At 40.1% G+C, this 12683-nt stretch overlaps 1 pseudogene; it reads right to left on the bottom strand.

The window, feature by feature from the left end:
- Positions 1-164: 164 nt before the first annotated feature.
- On the bottom strand, positions 165-1706 carry LOC104609197 (putative pentatricopeptide repeat-containing protein At3g11460, mitochondrial pseudogene; annotated as a pseudogene).
- Positions 1707-12683: the final 10977 nt, after the last annotated feature.

The raw sequence follows: 12683 nt of genomic DNA, 5'->3' as shown, positions 1-12683 counted from the left end.
TTAGCTTGCTCTTTAGCTATCTGTGTACTCCCCAATCATAATCCGCAAAGGTGTATTGGCAACCTTTGTTGCAACCAATTACAAATATGAACAATGGGATCTTGGGAAGAGCTCCATTGGAATGGGTGTGAAAAACATAGGAGAATCAAATCTATTATCTGTCATTACTGGTGTGGTTTTGGGCCTGAAGGAAATGCATGGAACCTCCGGTTTATTTCTACAAGGCTGCGTCCTGGAATTTTTTTCAACTCTCTCTCCTTCATCAGCTCTCTCAACCTCGCTACATCTTCCCACCTACCAGCTTCTGCATAGATATTTGATAGAAGCACATAGTATGTAACAGTTTGAGGGTCTAATTGGATAAGATGTTCAGCCACAAGTTCAGCCAGCTCAACATTCCCATGAATTCTGCAAGCACCAAGCAAAGCACCCCAGACACCAGCATCTGGTTCGACTGGGATTCCCTTGATGAACTCGTAAGCCTCAGTTAACCGACCAGCTCGGCCAAGAAGGTCTACCATACATGCACATTGCTCTAAACCAGGTGCAATCAAGTAGTCTCTGGTCATGCTCTCGAAATGCTTCCTCCCTTCTTCAACAAGACCTGAATGCCTACAAGCTGTTAAGACAGCAGTAAAGGTGAAGCTATTCGGTTGTATTCCCTCCTCTTGCATCTTTGAGAAGAGTTTGAGTGCATCTTCTCCATACCCATGAGCTGCATAAGCTCCAATCATAGCAGTCCAAGAAACCACACTTCTTTTAGGCAACTTATCAAAAACATCCCTAGCCGATTCTATGCTTCCACATTTAGCATACATGTCTATAAGTGCATTGGTGATTGAAACATTGATCTCGAGTCCTTTGCTTGTAACAAGCTCATGAGCCCATTTTCCTGTGTTGAGTGCCCCCATACTAGCACAAGCGGAAATTAAGCTAACCGTTGTGATGTAATCGAATTCCACCTTCTCATTTCGCATCCTGCGGAAGAGCTTAATTGCATCCCTAGATGCACCATTCTGTTCATATGCACCAATCATGGCATTCCAGGAGACCAAGTTCCGGGCCACCATCTGATCAAACAGAGATCGAGCTATATCAACATTCCTACATTTACCATATAAGGAAATCAAAGAATTTACTAACGGGGTATCAGAATCCACACCCAATTTAACTCCATACCCATGAATCAGTTTTCCCAAATTGAGAACTTCCAAACCACCACAGGCAGGAAGGATGCTGACAAGTGTGACCGCATTGGGTTGAGTTCCTGAAGCCACCATCCTCCTGAAAACACTCAATCCCTCTTTATAGAATCCATTTTGAACATAACCTGAGATCATAGCCGTCCAAGAAACTATGTTTCTCACAATCATTTCATCAAAAATCGATTCTGAATCCTTAGTCTCCCCACTTTGAGAGTACATCGACACCAAGGAGCTCTGAACAAAAACATCCGAATCAAATCCATTCTTAATTATATTACAATGCACCTCTTTCCCTTCTCTGAGAGCGGAGAGAACGGCGCAGGACCTGACTACAAATGGGAAAGTGTAGTTATCGGGTAAAAGTCCGGACAAATGCATGTTTCTGTAAAGAACAAAAACTTCTTCGCAAGGACCCATATCAGCATATCCCCTGATCAAAGTGTTCCAGAGGAAGGCGTCTCGTTGAGGAACTCGGTCGAACAGTTTACGAGCGTAGTCCATGGTCGGGGCCAGTATCCCCGCCAGAGTGATGAGTTTTGTGGCTAAGTGAAGGTGTTGTGAGAACCCATCCATTAGAACTCGGGCATGGATTTGTTTGAGCTCTGCTAGTGAGGAACATGAGTTCAAAAGGCAGTTATATGGGAAGGAGTGGTAGTTGATACGGAATAAATATGGCAAGCATGGCAGAGGGTCAAGTCTACTCAAAACACTCGCCGACATGAATGGAGCATTGATCCAGTGTTCGTTCTTTTGGAGTGGTTTATCAAAAAGATTTGGCCATTACCGATGTTGGCTATAGCCGTCTGGCCATATGGGGTCTTGGGAGGGAGGGGTAAGTATTTTTCTCGCACAAAGTGACCGCCTCGGACTCAAACATTCTCTCTCTCAGTCCGAGAGTTTAATTTTTCGGAAAAGTACGGACAGACCCACTGCAATATTCTGATTTCCATCACAAACCTACAACATTTCAAAATAACAATTACCCCCACCCAATGCACCAATCCCGTGGCTAAAATCCCTTAACTTGTCCCCGCCTTATCCCTGGTATCGGGGATGGGAAATCTCCGACATGTCCCTGCCCCACAACCATTGAACTTGGGACGGGTAATAGCCTAATGGCCGTTCATTTCACTGTAAAATTAATTTGAAAGTAACAAAATATATCCGTGTTTATTTTTTAGTGATTTTTAGAACTTCACTGATAAAAAAAAACTTAGAACTTGTAAGCAAGTTTAAATCAATAACTTGAGAATTTTTTGTTTTCCTCCTGGAAATTTGGATCACCGTAATGCATCAATTTGCTTCAGTCCCTATAATAGTGACGAAGTTCAATGTTCTTAACTGAAACAAAGATGAACAGGTTGCTCTTGTGCTAATACACACCTTTTGGTTCAATTGAAACACAACGAAGAGAGCATATTAAAATTAGTAGGAAATCCAAACTGAACAACTCGGGCTTTGTAACCTATTAGTATATGACCCACGGGATACTGAGATCCATGAAAACTCTATGTACAAGTTTTTTCATTCGTTTCTCTCCTGTCTACTCTCATTAGTTTTCTCTGAGGCAATCACATGATAAGAAAAGATGGAGGAAGCAAAAAATGGAAAACCCAAACTGTAATAAAGGTTTAAGGCTGGTAATGGACAATGAAAGTATCAAGAAACACAGTGAAGATGGAAGAACGAAGGAAGACTGGGAAGTCTGTTGCTATGAACGAAGAACGAAGGAAGGCTGGTAATGGACAATCAATTGATTCACTATGAAGATCGAAGGAAGACTGTTAGACTGAGAAGTCTCGAAGACAAAGACTGAAGAGTGAATCACTGTGGCCGTGCGACGCCCGATAGTCTGCGGTTCCTCTGTGCTATGGCAGCGGCGGAGCCCAGCGGTCGGCGGTTCCTCTTCTCTCCAGTTGGTAGGCAAAGTCTCTGACTCAATATCTCTCTATATGAGCGAAGGTTGAAGGAAGACGAATAGTGAATAATCATTGTTAAAGTGTTGAGGGAAACAAGAGGCAAGTCTTAACCCAATACCTTAATACATTATATATAAAAGGGTATGTTTGTAATTCACAATTGGGGTCGGGACGGGTCAGGGGATTTATAAGCAGACCCCATCCCCGGTCCGGGGCAAAAGAAAATTCCCCGAGACCGACCCGTATGCATTTGTGATTGGGGAAAATCCGCCCCGTTGGGGGCGGCTCAGATTGGGGACCCGATTTTGTGGGTAAAATTGCCATTCCTACACAGGGGTGAGTATGGGTTGGTGGCAGAACCTCAGTTGGAATTAATGGATTATAGCTGATAAGGGCAACTTTTATCTTTTGGGTCTTGTTATTAATAAAAAAAAAAATTAACATAATTTCTAGAATAAGGTAATTTAAAAAAATACAAAAAAGGGTAGAAACATTATTCATCTACTTCTTCCTTCAGATCACTGAAACAAATCTCCCCATCTTAGGTCTCTAATTTTCTTTTTCCTCCTCCTCCTCCTCCTTCTGAGTTTGGAGAAGAGCTGATGGAGGCCCATCACAAGGCCCATCTCATCCCTAAGGGCGATAGCTCCTAGGATAAGGATAAGTTAACTAAGATCCAAGAATTCAAGATAAGCAAGGGATCAAAGAATCCAAGATTAGCAAGACTCTTCCAAGATTAGCAGGATAATGCAAGGCTCTTCCAAGATTACCAAGAAAGACTCCAAGAAGCATCAAGATTAGTAAGATAATCCAAGATACATGCATCTAGGGAGATCGGACGGTGGAGATCAACCAAGGAGAGTTCGACCCTATCAGATTAGATATTTAGATCTATCCTAGTTATTATTTCCTAGTTCTTTTACAATTTCCAAATGTATTATAAATACTGTTATTTTCCCAAAGTGGCTCATCAATTCATACTTCAGATTTTCAGATTTTCTTGAGTTCTCTTCTTTGAGTTTTCGCCACCTTTTCTCTCTCCTAGAGAAATCGGTGTTATTCGTAGGTGCTAGCGAACGCCCGGTGCTTGCATAGCCAGCTCCGGTTCTCATTGCTTCCACGTTGCGTCAGGTGGTATCAGAGTAGGGAGTTCACCCAGTCAAATGGCCAACCAAGACAGTAGCAGTCGCAACCCACCCCGTGACAGAGATCAGGGGTTCCCAACTGTTTGGAGAGCAATCGAAGAGCAGCGTACAGTCACACGTAACATCGAACGGCAGTTGGCAGAGGTGACTGAACAACTGCAAACCTTGTTACGGGAGGTTGTCCCACGGAACCAGGAAAATCCACAGCAGATCGAAGGAGACGACTACGACAGACCACCCGTCGCTACTGCGTCTCGACGTCCAGTTCTTGACGACGACAGTGATGATGATTTCGAATTTGGTGGTGCTCCAGTTCTTCCCAGCAACAACAGAAACGGTAGAAATTGGCACAATCAAGGTAATTTCAATCCTCATAGGAATAATGATGAATTTAAACTCAAGGTAGATATTCCTACTTTTAGTGGAGATCTTGGTATAGAGGGACTTCTGGATTGGATCACAGAAGTCGATAGGTTCTTTGATTACATGGAAATACCAGAGGAATGAAGGGTAAAATTAGTAGCCTTCCGATTAAAGGGAGGCACATCTGTTTGGTGGGAACAGATGAGAGAGACTCGGATGAGAGAAGGAAGGGGTCCTGTTCGAACCTAGAGGCGCATGAAACAATTAATCAGAGGTAGATTTTTACCTCCTGACTATGAACAATATATGTTTGAATCTTATCAGAGGTATGCACAGGGTTCTCGTAGTGTTAACGAATATACATATGAATTTTTGAGATTAGCTGAAAGAAACCAATTATCTGAAAGAGATAACCAGCAGGTAGCCCGTTATCTAAGCGGTTTGAGACCGTCCATCAGAGACAAAATTGGTGTACAAATGGTTCTTAGTGTGCAAGAAGCAAGGAACCTAGCCTTGAAAGCAGAATTAATGTTCCAAGACAAGGCGTGCAGTGATAATTACTGCTGGTACAGCGGGAGCGACAACAGACCGACAACTGTCGACAGGAACAAATCAATCCCAGCAGTACAACCTTCTCACCCGACAAGCACAAATAACGCCGGTAAGGCTACTACACGAGGACATACTCGAGGTAATCCTTCCAACCATCCTAAACCCAATAACCCTTATGCAAGGCCTGCTCCTATTAAATGTTTTAAATGCAATGAGGTGGGACATAGATCCAATGACTGTCCCAGGAGGAAGGCAGTTAATATGGTAGAAAGGGAGGAGGAAGAAGGTATTGAGGAGGAAGTATATTGTGGGCCTGATGGGGAGGATGAAGAGGGTCCATATGAACATGAGGAATATACTTGTGTGGTAAGAAAATTAATGTTGTCCCAGAAAAATAAGGATACTTCTCAAAGGCATAGATTATTTTGTACCAGATGTACTGTCAAGGGAAAATTATTTAATTTAATTATTGACAGTGGTAGTTAGGAAAATATTATTTGCAGGGATGTCATCCAACAATTACAGCTGATTCCTGAAAAACATCCCAACCCGTACACAATTGGGTGGATCAAGGAAGGAGGTGGCGTACGAGTGGAAGAACGCTGCAAGGTACCTTTTTCAATTGGTAAGTACCATGATGAAGCATATTGTGATATTGTAGATATGGATGCTTGCCATATTTTGTTAGGGAGGCCTTGGCAATTTGATACAGATGCAAGGCACATGGGTAGGAAGAATACCTACCAACTTGAAAAAGAAGGTACACGTTATACTTTGTTACCCATAGCAGAAAAAAGTATTACAAATACTCCAAAGGCACATGAAAAGAATTTCCTTACCATCACCCATCATCATGCTGAATTTGTTAAAGAATGTAAGGATACTCATGAGATACATTTGTTAGTAGTAAAGGGAGAAGATGTTAATGATGAAAATACAATTCCAGCTGAAATACAAGGACTACTGGATGAATTTAATGATGTAGTTTCAGAGGATTTACCAAATGAACTCCCTCCCATGAGAGATATACAGCACCATATTGATTTTGTTCCAGCTGCTAGTCTACCTAACCTCCCACATTACAGGATGAGTCCTAAGGAGAATGAAATCTTACGAGAAAAGGTAGAAGAATTATTGAAAAAAGGACACATTCAAATCAGCATGAGTCCTTGTGCAGTACCTGCCTTATTAACACCTAAGAAGGATGGCAGTTGGAGAATGTGTATCGACAGCAGGGCCATTAACAAGATCACCATTGGGTACAAATTTCCCATTCCTAGGTTGGACGACATGCTGGACCAACTAAGCGGAGCTGTAGTTTTCTCAAAAATAGATCTCAGGAGTGGATATCATCAAATCAGGATCCGTCCCGGAAATGAATGGAAGACAACCTTCAAGACTAGAGATGGCTTGTTCGAGTGGTTAGTCATGCCCTTTGGACTAACCAACGCACCCAGCACTTTCATGAGGCTGATGAACCAGGTATTGCGCCCCTTCATTGGTAAATTTGTGGTAGTCTATTTTGATGATATTTTGATATACAACAAATCTATCACTGAGCATGTGGGACATATTAGGGAGGTCCTGAAAACATTGAGGGAAAATAAATTATATGCTAATTTGAAGAAATGCATCTTTATGAATGATAATTTATTATTCTTGGGATTTATTATAAGCAAGGATGGTGTGAAAGTAGATGAGGAAAAGGTGAAAACCATTAGGGAGTGGCTGACCCCATCCACTGTCACAGATGTCAGGCGATTTCATGGGTTGGCAACCTTCTATAGGCGCTTTATTAAGAATTTTAGTAGTATCATGGCTCCCATTACTGAATGCTTGAAAAAGGGGAAAGTTATGTACTACTCCTGTTCTTGCCTTGCCAGATTTTAATAAATTATTTGAAGTTGAATGTGACGCCAGTGGAGTTGGCATAGGGGCTGTATTGTCTCAAGAGAAAAGACCCATTGCTTTCTTTTGTGAAAAATTATGTGAAGCCAGGAGAAAGTGGTCTACTTACGACAAGGAGTTTTATGCTGTGGTTAGAGCCCTGAAAACATGGGAACACTATTTAATTGCAAAAGAATTTGTTCTCTACACTGACCATCAAGCCCTAAAATATCTTAGTGGGCAAAAGCAATTAAGAAGTGATTTACATGTCAGATGGTCTGCTTTCCTAGACAAGTTCCCATATAAAATTGTGTATAAGACATGACAGCAAAATAAAGTGGCTGATGCACATAGCAGGCGTGTAGCTCTCATCAAGACCCTCAGTGTTGAGATTGTGGGTTTTGAGTGCCTAAAGGACTTATATGCCCAAGATGGAGACTTCCAACAGGTATGGGAGAAATGTGTGACTAACCAGCCAGCAGAGGACTTCTTTATTTATGATGGGTTCCTTATGAAAGGGGAACAACTGTGTATCCCTTGCACCTCCCTCCGCGAAAAGATCATCAGGGATTTGCATGGGGGTGGATTAGCAGGACACTTGGGAAGGGACAAAACAGTAGAAGCAGTTAAGGGGCGATATTACTGGCCGAAATTAAGAAGGGACGTGTCTACCATCGTACGCAGGTGCTATGTTTGTCAAACAGCTAAGGGACAAACCCAGAACACAGGTCTCTACATGCCCCTACCCGTTCCTACTGCTATATGGGAAGACTTGTCCATGGATTTTGTGCTAGGCTTGCCAAAGACCCAGAGGAACATGGACTCTGTCTTCGTGGTGGTTGATAGATTCTCAAAAATGGCTCACTTCCTCCCATGCAAGAAAACAGCAGATGCATCCGCAACAACCAAATTATTTTTCAGAGAGATTGTCCGCTTACATGGGGTACCCAAGACCATCACTTCAGATCATGACACACGGTTCCTCAGTCACTTTTGGATGACCCTGTGGAGGATGTTTGATTCATCACTTAATTTCAGCAGTACAACCCATCCGCTGACAGATGGACAAACAGAAGTGGTAAACCGGACCTTAGGGAATTTAATCCACAGCATATGCCGGGAAAGGCCAAAACAGTGGGACTTCGCCATTGCCCTGGCTGAGTTCGCCTATAACAATGTAGTGCACAGTTCTACAGGAAGATCCCCATTCTCCATTGTATACATGAAGGTCCCTAACCATGCACTGGACTTAGTGAAGCTATCCAGAGTACCCAGCGCAAATATCTCAGCAGGACAGATGGCAGAACAAGTCCAGTCCGTCCACGAAGCCGTGAAGCAGAAGCTAGAGCAATCCAATGCCAAGTACAAGATGGCCGCAGACAAGCACCGCCGACCTCAAGTGTTTGATGTAGGTGATGAGGTTATGGTCTTCTTAAGGAAGGAAAGGATTCCCGTAGGTACTTACAACAAGTTGAAGCCTCGGAAGTATGGTCCATATAAGGTCGTGAAGAAGATTAATGACAATGCCTATGTAGTAGATTTACCAGATCATATGGGTATGTCCAGGACCTTCAACGTTGCTGACCTTCATCGGTACCTGCTGGAAATAACACTCGCCTACCCTTGTCACGACTCGGGGTCGAGTTCTCTCCAAGTGGGGGAGAATGATGGAGGCCCATCACAAGGCCCATCTCATCCCTAGGGGCGGCAACTCCTAGGATAAGGATAAGTTAACTAAGATCCAAGAATTCAAGATAAGCAAGGGATCCAAGAATCCAAGATTAGCAAGACTCTTCCAAGATTAGCAGGATAATGCAAGGCTCTTCCAAGATTATCAAGAAAGACTCCAAGAAGCATCAAGATTAACAAGATAATCCAAGATCCATGCATCTAGGGAGATCGGACGGTGGAGATCAACCAAGGAGAGTTCGATCCTATCAGATTGGATATTTAGATCTATCCTTGTTATTATTTCCTAGTTCTTTTACAATTTCCAAATGTATTATAAATACTGCTATTTTCCCAAAGTGGCTCATCAATTCATACTTCAGATTTTCAGATTTTCTTGAGTTCTCTTCTTTGAGTTTTCGCCACCTTTTCTCTCTCCTAGAGAAATCGGTGTTATTCGCTAGGTGCTAGCGAATGCCCGGTGCTTGCATAGCCAGCTCTGGTTCTCATTGCTTCCACGCTGCGTTAAGAGCTACTATGAGTTCTTATGAAATAGTTAGAAGAACACATGAAAAATCATACCAAGTACACGAATTGACAATTTGGTTCTAGCTATTAAGTCTGTTAGAGGTATCTGAAGCAGTTTTGAATGCCATTAAAGCATTGAAATCGGGATTGGAAGAGGTCTGCAAGTATGTTAAGTGGAGAAGTGAGATGTATAGAACAGAATACAAAAATGAAAGAATGGGCTTTGCCATTTTTTTGCTTGCAGCAAGCCAACAACTACAAGGGTGAACAAAAAAAGTAGAGATCTATGATCAATATTTATTAGTCTTGAGAGAGATGTGTTAGGTGGTTTGGAGGAGGAAGAAGGTGAACAATGTTTTGTTCTTATTTGATTGAAACATTGTTTTAACCTATGCGATCTCTCAGTTCTAGGATCAATTTTGGTCTTGATGGTTTCGAGATCAATTCTAGTGTCTACCTGTGAAATTTGTTCTTTCTTTTTTCCCCTTAAAAAAGAAAAGAAGTATGCTTTTTTTTAAACTTGATTTTCAATAAATATAATATATAGTTTAAAACTTATATTATCTTTATTGATTAAATTGGGTAATTTAATATTTAGATAATTATTATATGGTTCAAAATTTATAATATAAATATAAATTTTGTAAATATTATCTTTTACATTACTTATTGTATACATTTACATATTAAAATAAAAACAAATGATCAAATAACTTAATTAACTTAATGGTCAAGTGAGATCATGACCTTTGTAACTATGAGTGCTTGGGTTCAAATCTTTATATCCCAAAAAGTATTTTGGGGTTTATTTCAAGGCAAGCTCGGCTACAAGGCAGGTTCCACCAAGGTCGGTTCATCGGGTTGGTTTGAGTAGAGTAAATCCTTAGACCCTAGAACTGGCATTGGTGGAGGGTTAGTTCCAAGAATTTGGAACCAAACCCTACCCTTTGACAGATTGGGTAGGGTCGGTTCAAGGCCGATTTGAGGTCAATTCCATTCAGTTATGGGTAGAACCTACCTATTTGATATGCCCCTACCCACACCTACGTATAAGACACTACACTAGTACATTGGGAACATCTTCCATGAATGGTAATATATAAATACAGGAGATGTTCTCAATGTGAAGGTGTAGTAATGTGTGGGTAGGAGATTGAAAATTTTTTTTGATTGATTATTTAGTAACATCATGTTCCAACTTACAAAGCAAAAGAAAAAAAGGACTTATCATTTCTTTTTTGTCCGCTGACCCCACCATCTAGATTGTAACTAGGCAAATGACAATGGAGCAGGTTCGAAGAGGGATTTGTAAGTTTTAGATTCTTCATTTTTCCAAATCTTCCAACCCATACCCTCACAAAAACTTGTAAACGGTTAGATTTTTAGAATCCAAATCTTCCCTGATTTTACCCTCCCCACATTTAAAACCCACGTCTAATTTTATGTTATATAAGCTATGAGCAAACAAAATAACATGAACAAACATCAAATTTCCAATTATTTGACTGAAAAATATAGAAAATACGCAACCACTATCACTTTATCATTTATCTTTTACATAAGATTTAAAACATTATTAACTTAGAACACATAATGCCTAAGTTTATTTGCCTTACAACAACAATATGTAGGTTGGTGATGCACTATGGGATTTGACCCAACTGAGTAAACATTTGCCAAGTTTGATTTCGATGACCCATCTTAGTTTGTATTTACCAAAATAGTTTCATTGTAAGAATTTTGTATCTAGCTATCTTGATTCCCACTTACTAAGTTATGATCATAACGGGATTTGCAAATTTGTGTTCAATTAGGACTTTCTTTTTTGAAGAGACTTAATAGAATTTTAATGAGGAGTGTTCAATTAAATTAGGAAACTTTCTTCTAGGAAGCATACGGGTGTAAAGAACTCTATATAAAGAGTAGCAAGCCTAAGCTAGAGGTAGTTATATTGGTTTTTTCTTAATTATTCAGTGAAGAATTGATCTTCTTCCTATTTTTTTAGCTTTGGTTCTTTTCTTTGAAGCTTCTCTGAATGTGATTTGTTTTCCGAACTGCACCAATTGGAGAGTGTTGGGTTTAGCTTAATACTATACCCTACCCATACATGTACTACTTGTGAAATCTTAAAGTGGGTAGGGGCAGGTACTTGCTAGGTGGACATTGCAATCCCTACTTGGCATCCTATAGGCTATAAGGGGCTTTACCTTGCTCCTACCCTCTCGATTTTCACATCTAAATCCTGAATCCTGAAGTCCTAATCCTTAACATTAAACCCTAAAATTAACACAAAATTCATGTGGTTAGATGCATGTCCTCCAACTAGGTAGGATCTAAGTATTGTTCCAAATAAGAGTCATATTATCAAACCCATGGAACTATGGATTCTCTATGGCATGGTTAATTAGTGAGCATCATGTGCTCTGTCTCTGCCTCACTCCCAGTTCCCCTTTAATGTATGTAACGTGTAGTATTTAAAACAAAATATATATATATTGGTGTAAATAGACCTGCATGCATAGGTCTAGGTGTAAGTATGACTTCATAAGAATTAACTTCCTCAATTCTTTGAACTTTTCACAATATCATGTTCCAAAGCCATAAAGAAGTTTAAAAATTAGGAGACAAAGTTTTTTCAAAAAAAAAAAAGCCAACTATTGCATCCGAAAGGAGAGGCATAGGATCAAACCGCACAACTATAGGTTTTTTATGGTATAGTCTGTGGGACTCACATTCACCTTACCTCTATCTCGAGATCAGATTTGGTCCTCACAAAATAAATTGGTTCTTATACTATTCTCACAATAATTGCAGCTGTGCATTGGGAACATCTTCGTATTTGTATGTTTTCATTAATGGGAAAATGTTTCCGGTGCACAGCTGAAGTGTTGTAAGAAACAATTTTGTGAGGACAAAACCCGAGCTCCTACCATTCACCATCTTAATGACTGCAAGTATAGCTATAACTTTGGCAACTTCAGAGTTTACTCTAAAACTACCTCGAATACACTATTGTCTCAAGTATGGGAGCCAAGTCATTGTAGTGACTTCTTTTGTTAGGCTCCGGCCACTCTTTCGACTTTTGGCCGAGTCGTTTGATTCTTAGTTGCATCAGTTTTTATTGGTTTCTATACTTATAATCTATGTCACTATTTAGTTGTATAACATTTTAAACATGCATGTTCTTTGCATGTGGTAAGCTTAGATGATGATGATGACGATAGTAATAATAATATGTGTTTAAATTTTTCATAATTTTTTTATATTTTTATGTTTATAAAAATATTTCTTATTTATCACACTTATTTTTGTTTAATATGATGAATATATGATATTAGATATGTGTCCAAATATTTTCTAATAAATTTCTGTATTTTTTATATTTTTATCTTTTTTTTTTAAATTTTATTATGTAG

The sequence above is a fragment of the Nelumbo nucifera genome, chromosome 8 (genome assembly GCF_055504915.1).
Source record: "Nelumbo nucifera cultivar China Antique chromosome 8, China Antique-T2T, whole genome shotgun sequence".
Taxonomy (NCBI): Eukaryota; Viridiplantae; Streptophyta; class Magnoliopsida; order Proteales; family Nelumbonaceae; genus Nelumbo; species Nelumbo nucifera.
Note: the sequence above shows the minus strand (reverse complement) of the source record. Positions and strands in the feature narration are given on the sequence as shown.